General features: G+C 44.0%; 1 long non-coding RNA gene and 1 other non-coding gene across 5 annotated transcripts in view; one reads left to right on the top strand and one right to left on the bottom strand.

Annotated features, from left to right (window-relative positions):
• The window catches only part of LOC139075980 (uncharacterized), a 294470-nt gene that overhangs the window by 171052 nt on the left and 109416 nt on the right, over nt 1–14002 (bottom strand). The gene's annotated exons all lie outside the window — the stretch shown is intronic.
• On the top strand, nt 3080–3186 carry LOC139076274 (U6 spliceosomal RNA). Its single transcript, XR_011527686.1, has one exon. It is a non-coding gene; the product is annotated as a U6 spliceosomal RNA (small nuclear RNA).

Here is a 14002-nt window from a genome sequence, read left to right as displayed (position 1 = left end):
CTGTTCCGTAATGTGGGGAACCCTGGACAATTCCACAAAGGTAGGAAAGAAACAGTTGGGGCACGGGTGTCAGAGGGGCCCTGTGGTGTGGGGTGTGGCATGTGGGGACAGGAGGAGTGACTCCTTGGAAAAGGCTGCAGGGGATGGATGCCTCCAAGGGCACCAGGTTTCAATTAAGTCAGAGGCGGCCCTTTGAATGCCTTCCTCTTGTCTCCTGGTCTCTTTTTTGTACGGCTTCCTCTCTTCTTTCTTGAAAATCTTAGCAGAACTCCTGTCAGGATGTGACCTTAAAATGAATTCTTGCAAAGGTCCCACTTTTAAAGAATGTGATCTGGGCCCCCTGCTCTAGGTTAAGCGTCTGATACGCGATGGAGGCCACATTCTTTGACTAGTTTAAGGATTTGGTTTACCTCAGAATGAGGGTCACAGAGAGTACACGGAATACAGAGTGTGGAAGGGGTGGGGGGTGTGGGGAAAGCGGTGCGGGAGGAGAAAATATAGAGCCTGTGGGGATGCAACCGTGGGATGGGAACAAAAACCAGAGAGGGGGTGGGAGGCAGGACATGCTACGGCATGGATGAACCTTGAGGCCATCCTGCTAAGTGAAGCGATACAGTTACAAAGGAACAAATACTGTCTGATTCCACTCATAGGAGGTGCTTAGAGTAGGCAAATTCATAGAAGCAGAAAAGAGAGTGGTGGTCGCCAGGGATGGGGGGAGGAGGACGGGGAGTTCGTGTTGATGGGTAGTTTCAGTCTGGAAAGATGAAAAAGTTCTGGAGACGGATGGTGGTGATGGCTACACAACAGTGTGAATGTACTTAATGCCACAGGACTCCACACTTAAGGATGGCTAAAATGGTCAATTTCATGTTATATACATCTCAGCACAATGAAAAGAAATTTTAAGAAAATATATAGTTGAGGGTAGTTTAATTAGTTGTGTGGAAGACCTAGTCTGACAGGAAGCAGATTCAGTGTCACCCCGAAGTTAAGGGGTGGAGGGCGGGGTTGGGGTACAGTTGGACCACCAGTCATCTCCGGGAAATGCCCTTCTTAATGGTATCCGAACTTGGGAACCTGAAATCTTTCCACCTGGCTGAGGCAAGGATGCGTCCTTCATTGGGGACCACCCTATGTGTACAGCAGATGCCTTCCATTACTGCTCACCCAGGAGGTGGCCTAGGGACTCAGTAACAAATGGGGCAGCGCTCCCCTTAGAGGAACGGCTCCAAGACCTTTCTAGGAAAGCAGGGAATAAAAACGGAAAAGTGTTAAACGTGAATTGTGCACAAGCTCAGCCTTTCAGATTGGGAGTGAAACATCTAGCAATTCTGAGCCCTTGGAGGTCACCAAAACTCTGTGCAATAAACCAGAACAGATTGTGGTACCCAGAACTCCAGCTGTGGATGAACTCTGTCTGGTGAATTAGGCCAGGCAGAGTGTGCTCGGCGGGTGAACTGGGCCTGCCCCACTTCTGTCATTGTTCAAGAGGTGAGCCTTCCCGCCTTAGCTTGAGAACTACCGCTGAGGGAGGCCCAGCCTCACAAAGGAATCCGGGCTGGCGGCTCACCGTGGCATCCTGTTTGCTGCAGGCAAGCATCTTTTCTGTGGGTTATTTTTGTCCCTGGCCTTGGCTTGTTTTTCCCAGTGCCGCTCCTTGGCTCGTAACATTTCTCCCCTGTTTTATTAAAAATGGAGATAAATCATCTAATAAATCTGTAAGTTTTTTCCTTCAAACCTCTTCAACAATTGCCAAAGTCACAAAGTTGCATCTCTCCCACAGCAGGAGGCTAACAAAACAACTGGTGTGTTCATAGAAACGTATAGATCAAGAAAACCAAGCGAAAACCTTTAATTATTCAGAAACCTCCCACTTCTGGTCCTAAATTGACTTGCCTTGGTTTGATTTAAAGAGGCAGAGTAACACCTGAGCTGCTCGAAGGCTGCCACCACACCCATCAGCACACCGAGGCAGGCCTGCGTCCCTTCGCATGATGAAGACATGCATAAACAAACTTGTGGTTGGGACAATGATTGGGAGCACCCCCAGCATGTCATTTTTAAAGCTTTCCCTTCCCACACACATATACACAAACCTCTGCACCCAATTCTCCTTCAGTTTCTAAAATCACTGAATCACAGAATTCTGGCATTTGAAAGGAACCCAGGCATTGTCTAAGGCAACCCCTTATTTTCATAGACACACAGGATTCTAAGGATGTGAAAGGATGTCTAGTCTAATACCAACTCTCCCATCAGATGTCTTACAGTTCACACACAAATCTACTCAGCACCCCAATAGTACTTTTCGTGCACCTCCATTACTACTTCACTCATTTAATATAATTATTTCTTTTTTAAAAGTTGAAATTTTTATTTATTTTTTGAAAAGGTAATATGTTCATATGATTGATAATTTGAAAGGTAAGAAGAATATATAATCCTATCCTATGGAGACCTAGCTCCCCTCCCCAGAGGCAACTAATATTAATTCCTTAAGCATCCTTTCTGAGATATTCTATGCATGTATACATAACTATATTCTTTTCTCCCCTCTTTTGTACACGAATGCTTTTACACTGGTCTACATCTTTGCCTTAACATATTTTGTAGATCTTTCTGTATCAAGCTTCGTTCTTTTTGACAGCTCCATGGTATTCCATCACATGCTGTACCATAATTTGGGAGCATTTTGGTTCCTTCCAATCTTTTTCATTACAAATAATGCTGCAATGAACAATCTTGTGTTTATGATATTTTGCACCATTATTTCCTTAGGATAGACTCGCTAAGGTGGAGTTGCTGGGTCCACAGGTGTGCGCATTTGCAATTTTGATAAATACCAGCAAATGTACCTCCCCTGACTTCTACTCTCACCAGCAGTCGATGAGAGTGCCTGTTTCCCCACAGCTTCACCAACAAGGATGTCGTCAAACTGCTTGACTTTTGCTGTAATTATTTGTTTGCCCATTTCTCTCCCTGGCCCCATCCCCTCATTAAAATGTGAGCCCATCAAGGTTCCTCAGAACCTAACCTGATACCCGGTACCTAATAGATTCTCAATAAATATTTCCTAGTGCTCACTTCAGCAGCACACATGCTAAAACTGGAACGATACAGAGAAGATTAACATGGCCCCTGCGCAAGAATGATGTGCACGTTTGTGAAGCGTTCCACATTTTTAGAAAGTTAAATAAATATATTTTGTATTTTAGAGAGTTAAATTTTTAGAGAGTTAAATAAAAAACATTTAAGAAAACTTAAATGTTTTCACCATAAAAAAACAAAGTACTATGTGAAGTGATGGAGGTGTTAACTATCCTCACTGTGGTAATCATTTCTCAGTAAATACATGTATCAAATCATCACATTATACACCTTACCTTACACAATGCTATATGTCAATTATATCTCAGTAAAGCTGGAGAGGGATAGAAAAATGAATCCTTCCAATCAATAAATATTTGAGAAATACATGAATGAATGAATGATGGGGTTCTTTAAATCAGAATTAGAAACCATGGCCCTCATTTTTTCCATTTTGTGAGTTTGGGTATGCTGCATTTCATTTTATGGAAGTGTAGTCCACTTCTACACGTACTCTGAAAGCTTTACAAATTCTCAGAGACAGAAACATTCCATCCCTCTTCCTCTACTCCCCGTTGTTATTGGAAAGTCAGAACACTGAAGTGTTTGTTCTCTTTCGTGAGTATTTTGTTTCAAACATCTGGTGATGACCGCCTTGTTAGAGCAGAAAGTAAAATAAATATATACATGAGTACACCCTGATCCACACCACTCTCTGCCTCTGTCTCACACACACACAGACACACAGCTGAAGTTCTCAGACCCCCTGGCCTAAAGGGTGAGTGATCGTTTCCAGAGGCAAAGTATGCTGAGTGGAGTGTGCCCCTCCCAGGCGCTCCTCCGGGGGTGAGCTCTTAGATTGGCTTTTCCACGGTTGAGTTCTCCAGGAAGCCAGCTCTGACCTGGAGAACCTGCAGGACATTTACCAGTGTGCACTTGGGATCAGCACCTGTGGAAGAAAAAGGGAGGAAAAGGAGTGGACAGAGGGAGAGGTCAGACTGCAATGCCATCAACGAAAGCCTCATCCACCTCTGTGGAGAGTTCTAGAGCTGGGATGGCCCTACAGAGCTCTCCCAAGTAGGGATGAAGGGGCCAGGCTTTTGGAGCCCCCATGTCGATCAGTCTTTAGACCTGGGCTGCCCCTGGGCAGGGGGAACACCCGTGGACAAGGTGGCCCTCTTTGGTAGCGGCTATTCCAGCTGGAGGCCATCTGCTGACAGCACTTCCTGAGGCTGGAGGGATAAATCCTTCATTCCTGCAGCGGGATCCTAGTCATCCACGGGGTTTTGCCTAAAGTGACAGGCAGGTTTTCTCCCCAGGCTCTGCCAGATGCTACCCTGACCTTTTCCTGCTTTCCATTAGTGACTGACCATGGCTGTACATTAAAATGTTAACCCTAAAATGACAAAGGCTGTACACTCTCCTCTCACACATCCTCCAGGCTCTGGGTAAAGCACTCTCTCTGCTTCCACTGCACAACTGGCCAGCAAAGAGATTAGGCATCGAAAGCAGTGGAGGAGCTGCAGGAAATCAAGTCTGGGAATCAAGCCCCAATCTGCGGCGTCAGCCTTAAGTGGTGCCATTCCAAAAGCAAAAGAACAATATGGCCAAGTGGGGATGGGGCTGGCCCCGTGGCCGAGCGGTTAAGTTCGCGCGCTCCGCTGCAGGCGGCCCAGTGTTTCATTGGTTCGAATCCTGGGCGCGGACATGACACTGCTCATCAAACCACGCTGAGGCAGCGTCCCACATGCCACAACTAGAAGGACCCACAACAAAAAATATACAACTATGTACCGGGGGGCTTTGGGGAGAAAAAGGAAAAATTAAATCTTTAAAAAAAAAAAAAGAGAACAATATGGCCAAGTGGGGAAATGGCCCACGCAGACATTCACTCTCCCCGTCATAGAGTTCTGAGAGTGGGAGAAAGTGTCCCACTATCTTCTCAGAGTTGGTCTTTCCCAAAACAAAAATTCCCATAAATTCAGGCCTTGACTGTGGACCAGAAGTGATGCCCAAGCATGGGAGGACTCTACGATATGAGAAGCATAGGAAAAAACTGTCTGGGAGAGTGCAGCCTCCATCCACTTGGACTTGAAAGTAGTAGATCTTGCCACAAGATGGCTTTCAAAATCGTTACTTTCTTTTCTTTTTCTTTTTGTTGCTGTTACTGTTGTTGTAACCAAGCTATGATCTGGAGCTTTAAGATCTAGATAAACCCCACGCTCACCCGGAAAAAGCCCAGAGGGCTGCTGAGGGTTGCTGTGAGAGAGTTGAAGTGCTAGAAGTCGCCTCTCTCCTCGTCTGTTCTTGGATTGTCTCACAGGTCTTGGCTGCATTGACCCGCACATGAAACGTAGCCTCCTCTTCAAGGTCCGTAAATTGCACACCCCACACAAGGCATCGTGGCTCTTCACAGACGTGACTGAAGATCTGGGAGGAAGATGAGGGAGGAGATTATGTTGCAGGGACCCAGACCATTTGGGTTGAATCCCATATAAGTCTGCTAGGGCTGCCATAGCAAAATACCACAGACAGGGTGGCTTAAACAACAGAAATTGATTTCCTCATAATTTTGGAGGCTGGAAGTCCAAGCTCAAGGCGTCAGCAGGGTTGGTTTCTCCTGAAGCTTCTCTTCCTGGCTTGTAGGTGGCCTCCTTGCTGTGTCTTCACGTGGTCTTCCCTCTGTGTGTTTCTGCGTCCTAATGCCCTCTTCTTATAAGGAGACCAGTCATGTTAGACTCTAATGACCACATTTCAACTTAGTTACCTCTTTAAGGACCCTATCTCTAAATACAGTCTCATTCTGAAGTACTGGGGGTTTGAGCTTCAACAGTGAATTTTGGGGGGACACAATTCAGCCCATAAGAAACCCTAAGCTTGCCCATGTTTAAGCAGTCCTCCAGCTACTCCACCACCAGCGAGTGGCTGTCTCATCCACACACTTCTCCAGTCTGAACACATCTCACTCTTTTCCAGGGTCGCAAAATTTTGTAAAGGGCCAGACAGTAAATATTTTATGCTCTGCAGGCTATGGGGTGTCCATCCCAACTATTCAACTCTGCCACTGAAGCATAAAAGAAGCCATGGATAATATGTAAATACATGGGTTCAGCTATGTTCCAATAAAACTTTATTTGTGGACACTGAAATTGCATTTCATATAATTTTCATGAGTCACAAAATATTTTGATTTTTTTCAACCATTTAAAAATTTTAAAACCTTTTTTTTTTTAAAGATTAGCACCTGAGCTAACATCTGTTGCCAATCTTCTTTTATTTTTTTTTTTTCCTTCTTCTGTCCAAAGCCCCCCAGTGCATCGTTGTATATTGTAGTTGCAGGTCCTTCTGGCTCTTCTATGTGGGACACCACCTCAGCATGGCCTGATGAGCGGTGCCATGTCCACACCCAGGACCCAAACCAACAAAACCCTGGGCCGCCAAAGCAGAGCGTGCAAACTTAACCACTTGGCCATGGAGCCGGCCCCTAAAAACCATTCTTGGCTCATGGGTCCTACAAAAACAGATGATGGGCTAGGTATTTTTGGCCGAAGTGTTGTGGCTGGACAATCCCTGCTCTATTCTCTTCTCTCTCACATCACTCTCCTTCAACATCTCCCATGCTGCCACACTCAAGACTCACCCCGTTCCCCACCAGGCTCAGCAAGATAATTTCCAACACAAAGGCAGTTTCCTTCCTACTAGGAATTCTGGTGCCAGCTGTTAGATAACACATTATTTAGATCTGATACCCCATCTTGATTAAAAACATGTCCTTTTCTCACTGTTACAGAACCAACAAGATTTTGACTCACATTTCACAACTAAATAACTCATTTCATGTACTTTTATAGAGACCTTTCTCAAGTGTTTTCTGGGTGCCAAGAACTGTGCTAAGGCTCTGCAGAACCACTAAATTTGCACAGGAACACCATGAGATAAATATTATTATTACCTCTGTTTTGCAGACAAGAAAACTTGGGCTCATTAAAGTTGGGTAAATATCTCAAAGTCACACAGCTAGTTAAGTGACAGAGGCAAATTTGAAACAAGGATTATCTCCAAATCCAGACTCGTAGCCAATAATGCTACACTGTTTCCAAATGTTATATTTTCCCTCTGAGGACAGTGCATCATGATTTTGGGGTATCAGAGCATAAGAATCCTGGGGCAGAGACAGCTTATTACCCACCCAATATCCACTCTCTCCTTCTTCCTTATTAATAGAACCAATAGAACTAATTACTATTATTAGTACAACGAATAGAATACTAGTTATATTAGAATAATATATTATCTAATATATAATATATTAAAATATAAGATATAATATAAAATATAAGATTTTAATATGTAATATATTAAAATATTGGATAGTATATATTAGAATAATAACACCAATTATATTAGAATAATACTAATATAACTAATAGAACCCCAATTCTCTTTGGGGGTAACAGTATGCCCAGCCAGAAAGGCACATTTACCAGCCTCTCTTAACCTGTGAGATGCAAGCAGAAGTCACTAGAGGGTGTTTTCTGAGTTCTTTAGAGGAAATGATTCCGCTCGTAAGCACCCTCTCCCATTCTTCCTTCCTGAGATACAGACATGATGGCTGGTCCTTGGCAACTATCTTGAGCTCTTACAAAATAAAGGATCACACCATAAGAATGGACAGAGTGGGTTTTTAGAAGCCTGAGTCTCTGTTCATGGAGCTACCACATGAACCCTCAATTTCTCACCTTGAGCTGAGAAAAATAAAACCCTTAGTAATTGTTTAAGCTATGTAAAGGAAAAACCTACAATTTTTTCCTTCCTATGTAGGGAACAACCCAGTTCTTCCCTACTATGTCTTTCTTTTCTGTGTGTTTCCTTTACCACTCACACAGCACACTTTGCTTCTGACACTCCTGGTCACCAAATGTGTGGAAGTTTTTCCCCACAACAAGCAATTCTCTGTGATGCCAGCTGAGTGTTCTACAATTTAACACAACTCTAACACCATCTACCTGGAGACAGCGTCAGATCCCACAGGTTAAGGGCTCAGTCCCACAAGACTGCTCCTACTCTACTTCAGATGCCAGTCACAAGTAGTAGGTCCTTAGATTACCCACAACTTCTGTCCAATTTGGCTACAAGTCAGAGGTTCACACCACCCCCTCCCCAGATGCGATTAATTTGCTAGAGCAGCTCACAGAACTCAGAGAAACTCTTACTTAGGTTTACCCGTTTATTAAAGGAGAATACAGATGAACAGCCAGACAAAGAGATACAGAGAATGAGGTCTGGGAGGGTCCCAAGCGCAGAAACTCCTGTCTTTGTGGAGTTGGGGTGCGTCACCCTCCCCCTGTGGATGTGTTTGCCAACCTGGAATCTCTCTGAACCCCATACTTTTGGGATTTTACAGAGGCTTCCTCACATAGGCATGACCAATTAAGAGAGGTTGCTCAATTTAAATTGAGCATGATCAATTCAAGAGAGCGGAGAGTGGGGTTGAAATTCCAAGCTTCTAATCATGGCTTGGTCTTTCCGGTGACCAGCCCTCATCCAGGAACCACCCAGGAGCCCATGCAGAGTGGCCTCATTAGAACAAGACACTCCTATCTTTTAGGAAATTACACAAGTTTCAGAAGCACCACATCAGGAACCAGGGGCAGAGACCAATATATATTTTCTATTACCTCACAAGCCAGTACATTTCAGGTCTCTATTACTCATGGCCAAAAGCTATTTCTATTTGACATAAGCCCTCTCTAACCCTCACTCCCATACTACACTTAGAGGACTCACTCTTCAGCATCACTCTCTACTGGTCTTCTTGCTTAAGAAGAATCAAAGGGCTACGCTGCCCGGCATTACCCTGCCCTCTGCGCGGATATGTGCCATAATATGGACTCTTCATTCCTGTCTGCCAGCCTAGTATGGTCAGGTCTGTGGCTACTGGTTCCCGAACAGGACTGAGAATTTATACCCAGAAACTACCTGGACACTGACTCCAGACTCCTGGCTTGTACTAACTTCTCTTCTCCTGACCTCCCTAAAACAGGGAACGGTGTCAAGAGGTCCCAACAGTTAGCATCTGTCAATACTCCCTTGCTCTAAAACAGTTTACAGAGCATGTTCATGAGCAATATTTCTTTAATTGTCACAGCAACTCTGACTAATGAACAGGGATGGTACTGGTTGGTGTCCCCATTTTAGAGCTTAGGAAACTGGAACTTGGAGAGGCTAAGTGATTTGCCCAGTGCACAGCCAGGATGCACACTCAGCCCTTTAACTCCAAGGTCCCCACTCCCTCTGACATGCCAATTGCCCCCAGAAGTCTTCTTAGATTTTAATGAGAGAAGTCTGAGACATGGCTCAGTTCAGGCAACCTCTTCCGAAGCAAGTTTGACTGTCCACCAACCATCTGTCTCCACCCAATATCTGAGTTACTCATCATCATTGAAAGGCTGATCTACTCACCTAAGTCAAATTAATAACTACATAGCGCTCAAAAGATCAGTTAAATCCACACCATCTGTGTCTGCTGCACATCTCCTCTCTATAATAGGCAATGTTGACATGAACAAACACTGACAATTCTGTAAACATCCAACAGATGGATCACTTACGTGAGAACAATGGCAGTTGTTTTGCTGTTGCTCTGAGTATGGTGGAAGACAGTGACAAGCGAGGCTGAGAAGATGCTGCCACACAAAGAAGGGAAGATACGAGGAGGAACTGGCATTTCCCAATTAGTCAGGAGAGGCTTCTTGGGGCAGACAGACTGTTAGGTGCTATTTATTTCAGTAATGAAACAAGTTCCGGAAGATAAGTGCCAGTTCAAACAAAGGCAGAAATGGGAGATTAATAATAAGAGCTAGCACTATACTTGCACAGTACTAGACAGAGTTCTTAAGTGTGGGAAACAGAAGTTGGCTCTGGTCGATGTAAGCACAAAGGGAATTCACTGAAAAGATACTGGGTTACTTTAATAATTGCCAAGAATTCTGGAGGACCAGGCTCTGAAAATGGACAGGAAAAAAGAGATTGTAGGAGGCAGAACCACTCAAAATCTCACCACCCAACTAGCCTAGCACTGGACACAGTGTATCAGTTAGCTATTTCTACAATAATGCTGTCTACCCAACAACTGCAAACACACAGTGACATATGATAATAGGTGTTTGTTGCTCATATTGCTTGGGTCACTCAGAGGCTGGTAGGCAGCTCTGTAATCCTGACTGGGCCACTCTTGAGGCTTCAGGTTGGCCAGCTATTGGCTTTTCCAGGCTGGCCTTATCGGGGGTGACTGGGATGACTCAGCTCTGCTCGGCATGTCTCTCGTCCTCCAGCGTGTCCAGGCCAGGCATGTTCTCGTGGTGATGGCAGAGGAGCAAAGGAATTGCAAAGTCACGTAATGTCCCTTGAGGCCTAGGCTCAGAACTGGCAATACCATCACCTTATCGGCCAAAACAAGCCACAAGACCAGCCTTGATGTAAGGAGTGGGGAAATAGACTGTGCCTCTTTAGTGAGGGAAATACAAAACCGCACAACAAAAGGCCTGATACAGGGGGTGACAAATTGAGACCATTAAGCAGTCACTCTGCCACTCACAGAAAACCACCACCAGCACCTCTGCCCTGAACCTGTGCATGGCCTCCACCACCACCTGTATGGATACTCCATGCTTCTTTGCATCCCAGCTCCAGATGCAGGGTCCCAAGCAAGTATATCAGGATAGTTGGAACTGGGCCATGGAGCTGTACACTAAAGGCACAGAAATACTGGGAAAGCGAGCATCTCAGGGTTTTTTTTAACCTCCTTAGGAAGAGAACGGTTCTGCCTCTCACCAAGACCAAGGTGGGGAATACCCCAAACATAGGCAAGAAGTTCAGATGCTGGATAGCCAAAAATTTGACAGTTGTTCTTTACAACCACCCAATGTCTGTTAGGCTATATTACAGAATGGCCCTAATTCTTCACCCCTCCTTCACCCTCCATTCCCTTTGCCCTGCACGTTGCTATGGTCTCCTTCCATGGGCAAGTGACCTGCTTCACTCCTTGACGCTAGACTCAATCATTCATCTTCTCACATTGGTTTATGGGATGTCAGCAAATTTTCACAAGAAGAGGTTTGCAATGGGCTTGCACATTAGGGCTTGTTCTCTTAGGCCTCTGCCCCCACCATGAGAACATGCCCAGGCCACCTGACAGAGACTAAGAGACATGTGGACCAGAGTGGAAGTTCCCCTGTTGCCTCAGCCTAGATCAGCCAGCTGACAGCTAGACAAGCCACAGACATATAAGCAAGCCCAGCCTAGATCAGCAAAACCATCTAGCCAACTCCCAGCAGACCAAATAAACACTTATTGTTATATGCCTCTGAGGTTTTGTGGTGATTTGTTACAAAGCATTATTGTGACAGTGGATAACTGATACAGTCTGTCAGCAGTTTCCATACAAATAAACTCATTTCATTCTCAACCTCCAAGTTAGATATTAGAATTTATATTTGCATGGAGAGATTAGATAAACTGCCTCAGGTTACCCAGGCTGGATTTGATGGTGATCTTCTGACAACAGAAGCCACTCTCTGGATAACTTTAACCGAGAACATAGTTAGAAAGAAGAGCTTTCATGACCCTGACCTCGGCTTCTGGGACAGGGCTATTCCTCACCTTGCCTGGGACAAAAGCTACTCTAAAATGAGCCAGGAAGACTTGGACAATAACCAAGAAACTATTCCAAGACTAATCCCATTAGAGCAAACCCTGGGAACAATGCAAGGTCATTCCCTGGCCTGGAAAGTTCTCGAAATAAGTGAACCACCAACAAGGACCTAGAAATACTTGAAGTTTTTGTGGTTTCTCATTGTAACGGCCTTAACTGTGATAGGATTTGGTCTGTCTCCTATTCTCAAAGGGCTAGAGTGTTTGATTGACACAGATAACTCCTTAGAACCTAAGCTAGTACCATAGAGGCAGTGTGTGGTGACAATAACTATCAGAACGCCCGGCACACAGCAGGTGCTCACTAAGCATTAGGCCCCTGCCCTGCCCTCTCATACTTCATATTTAAGGAATCCTGTCACCAAGACTTTTTATTTCTGCAAATCACAGCTCTTGGGGCCTTACAGATCCAAAGTTACATGTTGCTTCTAATATATACTTTAAGCCTACCATGCGCTAGATACCAAGAATATAGAGACCTGGAGGTGACTTTGAAAAACTTAGAATCTAGTGGGAAACAAAAGTTCTCAGAACCAGATTTAATTACTAACCCGGAGACAACATCACCATGGTGCCAAGTGAGCTGTCACAAGCACCGCATTTTGAGAGAAATAATGAAAATGTCAAATTTATGTTATGTTAAAAGGCGATTTTATCCATTTAATCTCTATTAAAAGATATAATGACTGATTTTCAATTGTTATTAAAAAAGACAATTTTAATTTCCTGCTTTGATGAATATATTATAAATTTTCAATTTTTAATACATAAAAGCTGCAATCTATATTAGCTTTGATACTCATCTACTTTTGCCCAAGTCCACAAAACTATAAAAAATCCCACTTTACAGCTAAAATACAAACTTCATAATAACATAAAAGCTAAATTTATTCATTCATTTAAACTCTATTAAAGACATCACAAATTATTATTTTAGTGCGTTTGAAGATAAATAGCCTTAAAAGGTAAAGGATCTTTTTCCAGGCAACTCCTGTCTGCGATGCCACATTTTGAAAAAATTGGCAGAAAGTTTAAGGAAAATACAAGAAGGCTATATCTAGAGAAAGAGTTGCTTTAATAACAAAGTTGAATTGCCAAGAAGACCTTAACTTTATTGCATACATGTACCAACCAGCATTTAACAGTAAGACCCAGTTGTACGATCTCTATCATCTTATTCCAGGGCTAATTCTGAAACCATTTGAAGAGTTGTCCAACTTCATTCTTGCTTTCAAAGTCTTTTCTTTGAAGAGGGAGTTCTGTCCATCCAGGCATGTGCTCTCAACACAAACTCTACCAGAGAGATCCATGGACTTGCACCCACAGGATTGAGTCTTCATCAAAATGGCAAGTAGCTGTGCGGGAGGAAGGAAGCAGAGTTCCATGGGGAGAAGACAGGAGAAGCTAAGTTTGTATTAATGAAAAGTTCTGAGGAAGAAGGACGGTGAGCATAGGGACCACTGAGCAGGTAGGCAGTGCGTGAGATTCCAGCCATCAGCTGATGTGCCTTCAGGTAGCAGAAAGGTCCTGAGTGTCTATGAAGTGGGAGTTGGGGTAAGAAGCCCACATCTAGCACACCACAAGGGCCCAATAAATGACTGTGCAATGCATGGCCCATGTGACTGCACTGGACTAACAGCTTTGGCTGTAGTTAATTCCGTCCATAAGGTGAAACTCCCAAAGTCAAAATTACCCTTGAAAATCCATCAAATTGCCCATAAAGAATAGAAATTTTTCTCTCTTATATCTTGATGGCTAGATTTGTTGCAGCCATATTTACTTGCTCCAAATTGGAAACCAATATACTGGTACCCCTCACTGAGCCCACCACAGGCAGGTTTTCCTCCAGCAACAGAACCCATGACTATTTCTTCTAAGTGCCAGACAAAGCAGCTGGCTTGTGTTAGAGGTCATGTTTTAAGAAATAACACATATCTTTAAACATCAAAAACAGACTCAATGTAGCATGAGCTGAATACTAGAAGACGTATGTGAGGACTTAGACCAAGTAGGATAGAGCAGATTGACCTCTGTGACCTCTGTGTGGGCAGTACACCCAGTTCAGGATAGAAACTCACAGAGAAGACTATAGACAGAATAGTCAGCACTACCTAAATGACTTTTTCCCTTTTCTGGGGGAAGGAGGGGGTAAAGTTTAAACATTTCAATTTGCATAAGTTAAAATGGCATATGATGCAAT

The sequence above is a fragment of the Equus przewalskii genome, chromosome 15, assembly GCF_037783145.1.
Source record: "Equus przewalskii isolate Varuska chromosome 15, EquPr2, whole genome shotgun sequence".
Taxonomy (NCBI): Eukaryota; Metazoa; Chordata; class Mammalia; order Perissodactyla; family Equidae; genus Equus; species Equus przewalskii.
This window is presented reverse-complemented; position numbering and strand designations above follow the sequence as displayed.